General features: G+C 48.1%; 1 pseudogene; it reads left to right on the top strand.

Moving 5' to 3' along the window:
* The first annotated feature begins 1,932 nt into the window (after positions 1–1,932).
* On the top strand, positions 1,933–4,249 carry LOC101647441 (annotated as a pseudogene).
* The last annotated feature ends 234 nt before the right edge of the window (positions 4,250–4,483 follow it).

The following is a 4,483-nucleotide window of genomic DNA, read 5'->3' as shown; positions in this document are numbered from 1 at the left end:
AGCCACTGCAGACAAGAGAAGGACAAGTCGGTCTCCAGTTTCATTCCCGATTTTCCGGCAGAAGCTTCTATGCGCCAGGTTCCAGCACTGGCTTCAGAGACCTTCTCCTTTCTCTGTGGGGCACAGTAAGCTCCTTCCCACTGTGCGGAGAAGCTGGCTTCTCACAAAGATGGCACGGATACCGCTGCTCTCTGCTCTCTGAACAGAACGGAGACTGCATAAGAACAGTGTTAATTAGTTGGGCTCGCCCATTTGTTCATTCTCTTATGGGTAACTTCCTTGTCAACCTGGATGACGGTGTAATACCGTGCTTCTTTAAAAAAAAGGAAAAGAAAAATGTGGTTAACTTTAAACCAGTTGCATAGTCAGAAAAAATCACAAGCTGCCAAGGTCAAGAGAAGTTATTGTTGTGACCTGTGTTCAAGGGACCTGGCGTGTGACGACGCGTGCACCACAGAAGGAAACCACTGTGGGTTCCCGCTTGTCTGCCTGATCAGTTGTGGAATGGACCAGTGTGATCCAGAGCGTTTAACGGACTGATATTTGGAAGTCGATCACCAGTCCTTCCGTCCTGGTCTGTCTTAGTCTAGTTGTTCCACTGAAAACGGTCCAGCATCATAGCAACAAACGATACTCCACTGAAAGATGGGTGGTGGCTGCGCATCAGGTAGAGGTTCCTCGCATGGAAGGTGAGAATATTCTACTCACCACTGCCCTACGAGAATAGGAGTCAATCCAAAACAAGGGGTAAGCTGAGACTAGTCAACGCCACTTAAGTAGAGTCCCCAAACCTAGTGCACACACGGACATCTCCAGAGTCATGGCAGGCCAGCGTTAGGTACGCCTCAGTTAACACTCCCCCTGGATGGAAGACTCAAAGCAATCAAGACGCAAACACGGCCAAAAAGCAAGTCCTGTGATTGAAAGCAACACGAGTTGGCATGAAGGCCTTTACTACTTGCTTCCCGCTCTGCCTGAGTATCCTACCATGACCGCTCCAAATGCACCTGCTTTACTCCTACTTGCCCTTGAAAGCCCGTCTAGACTTTACTTCTGTCGGGAATCTTATCCTCACCACCACTGTCCCTCCCAGATGGGCTTGGGTGCCCCTTCTCATTTGCGTACTTGGTGCTACCTTATACCGCTCCACTCCACAGGTTGTTCTGTAATTACCAATTTATACATCTCTCTTCTCCACCACAAAGAGCCCTGGGGGCACTCTCAGGTAAGTGTCTGACAGTGGCAGTCAAGGTTGGCAGTTCGAACCCATCAGCTGCTCGGCACAACAAGAACGATGGGGCTATCTGTCCTTATAAAGATGTATAGGCTGGGAAACCCTATATAGGGTTGCTATGAGCCAGAATCAACTTGATGGCAGTAGGTTTAGGGTTTTCTTTCCTACCATGTTCCAAGCTACGTGAAGGTTGTTGGATTTTGCCTCATCTATGATTAAGTATAATTTCAGGTATAATTCAGCTATTAAATAATTGTGCAATTAATGAATGAGGGTGAGTATATTCTTTAAAACCCTAGGTGTTCAAATTTTCTTGGAATAGCTTCCTTGATATTACATTTTTGGGACTTTGCAAATGAAAATGTGACGCATACATCACTCCCTCTGTTTGGGGTCAGGGGCAGCAAGTCAGCGGGGTGTCCGTTAAGGCCTTTCTTTGATTCTCTTCACTAGAAAGACTGAGCATCCACAGTTGGCATAGCTGGTTTGTAAGCTGGCCTTGCCTCACATGCTATGCAAGCATTTGCCTCTGGGGCTGTTAATGAGATCAAGCAGAACCACACCGTTTCATCCTGTCAAAATGCATTGGAAATCTTTCCTGGGTGATTTATCATGGAAATACACATGGCAGGGAAGGGGAAGGGGAATTCGAGGAAGCAGAGAAAGCTACTCTCAGCCATCAGTGCAGCCTTGGCAAGATGCCCACGGTGGATGCAGCAGCTGGTGGACAAGGCTGTGCAGACACAGGGACTGATGGTCTATTGCAAGCAGGCTACCTCCTGAAAATAAATAATCATTTCCAGGCCAATCCCACTCCAAGAACTGCGTTAACACCCAGCAGCCTCAACCAGTAAATCCCCACCAACAAGGAGAGTAGGAATCAGATTAATTTGCAGCTGCTCCCAATGCCTGACAGGTCAGTTAAAATACGGTGTCACTGAGATTTGCCTCCCGAGAGTCCATAGCAGCCCCCTCGCTAATTTAAAGCCTGGACATCTGCAGCTAACGGAAATCACTGCCAGTGAGAGACTAGGTTAGAAACGCATAAACAAGCAGGGTTTTGAGGAGGCAAAAATCTGTAAATATTTCAATTCCTCTTTTGCACTTCCCTCCCAGCCAGGCAGGGCTCACCTCAGGACTGTCCTCATGGTGTGTGGATGGCTTCGGTTGGTTGGCTTTCATGGGTGCATATTGGCCAATACAGCATGCTGGCACTCCTTTTAAAAGTAGCATTAACAAATGAGGATTAAAATAGAAAGCTGTTTCCATTTGTCAATGTTGCTTTCAAAAGGTGGTGCCAGCTTGCACTACAGACCCGTGAGGGCAGAAAATGTGGTTCCAATACTGAAAAAAAAAGACTGTGAAGATAGAATGCAAATTGGACCCTGCCTTCAAGGCCTTTAGGATCTAGTGGAGGAGAAAGAAAAGAGACCAAAAATAAAAAGTAAAGTTAGTTTAAAATGTGGTGCTTCCCTCAGCTAGAAAGAAATCATGTCAGATGCACTAGGACAAGACCTCGCTGGTAAGGGCCTCCAGGACAGGTGATGCCTTAGCCCACAGGACAACACATGGATTAACCCTGTTCAGAATGTCAACATTGGGTTTTGTTTGGCAAAAATTGAGACCCTGATCTCTTGATTCACCTCTGTGTAGACTTCAAGCCTGTATAATCTATACACCACCCCTTACTCACTGTCTTCTGGTCCTGGCCACTCTTCTTCCTCAAGGTGCGTGAAACAGGATGTGATGCTAACCACTATACTACCAACTCAACAGTGGTGCAGACAAGGAAAAGAAAACCCAGAAGTTGAAAGAGAAATACGTTTGGAAGAACTAAGCAAGCCAATTTGGGACCAGAAATCGTGATGGCATCCCCTAAGCCCTAGGAGGAATATAGAGAATTCTACAAGAGCGTTACGAAGGACTTGCAAAAGCCACTTGGCAGTCAAGCACCTTTCTGTAGGTCAGATGGAATTCAGGGCATTGCTTTTCATCTCCGGCCAGGCTCCCTCACTGAGCTCTTTGAGGAAAAGAAGAAAAAGGACAGCATTAAACTTTATCTCTGCCATGCATTCATCATGGACCCCGGTGATGAGCTCATGCCAGAATATCTCAACTGCATCGATAGTGTGGTGGACTCTGAGGACCTGCCCCCACCCCATCCCACCCCTGCCAGCATCTAAAATCTTGAAAGTCGTCCTCAAAAACATTGTCAAAAGGTGCCTTGAGCTCTTCTATGAGTAGGCAGAAAACAAAGAGAACGCTAAGCAATTGGATGAGGCCTTCTCTAAAATCCTGAAGCTTGGCAGCCCGAGGACTCTACTGACCAATGATATCTCTCTGAGCTGCTGCACTATCACACCCCCTCAGCCTGGAGATGAGGTCACCTTTCAGCCATGAGATGTCTCTAACCGAAGGACTCGAAAGCCCGTCGATCCTGTCACTGGCGAGAGCACAGAGCAGGTGGCCAATCCTGCTTTTGTGGCGTGAGTAGAGAGGCAGGGCTTCGAGGTGGTCTCTGTGACCAAGCCTGTCAATGAGCACTGTAGGCAGCAGCTCAAGGCGTCTGATGGAAAGAATGTGGTCTCCGTCACCAAGGAAGGCCGAGAGCTACCCAAGGATAAAAAGGAGAAGAAAATGGAAACAAGCAAGACCAAGTTCATGAAGGAAATCTTGGATCAGAAGATTGAAACGGTGACAATCTCCAACAGATGTGTGTCTTCACCTTGCTGCATTGCGATCGGGGCATGTAGTGGGATGGCAAACATGGAGCAGAACATGGTACACTGCAGCCGAAGACAGAGGCAGACAAGAACAACAACGCTGTCAAGGACCTGGCTGTGGACCGATTCAAAACGACATTGCTCTCTTCTCCACTGCCTCTCCACTGAGGATCCCCAACCCGCTCCAACAGCATCTAAGCTTGGCTTCGGCACTGATGAACACGAATTGACAGCCAAGGAACCCAGTGCTGCTGTTCCGGGTAAGATCTTTCCCAACCCTCCTTCAGGATGACACGGATGATCTCACAGTCTCCCACGGATCAGGCCATTCTACGCTCAAACCTAGTGCCCTCTGTAGAGCGTCGCTGGGACTCTCACAGTAGCTGCGGCCCCATGTGCTGATCACTAGCAGACTGTTCCTCTCCTGTTTGTGGGTAGAGAGCAAGCTGAAAGCCTCTCAAGCCCTGGCCCCTCTCTTATTTGGGAATAGGGTTTGATACTGTAGATTGTGTGTAGGGGGGGGGGG

Source organism: Echinops telfairi, unplaced genomic scaffold, assembly GCF_000313985.2.
Source record: "Echinops telfairi isolate 266 unplaced genomic scaffold, ASM31398v2 ScPeMD7_7421;HRSCAF=8459, whole genome shotgun sequence".
NCBI classification, from domain to species: domain Eukaryota; kingdom Metazoa; phylum Chordata; class Mammalia; order Afrosoricida; family Tenrecidae; genus Echinops; species Echinops telfairi.
The sequence above is the reverse complement of the archived record's forward strand: the minus strand, read 5'-3'. Positions and strand labels throughout refer to the sequence as shown.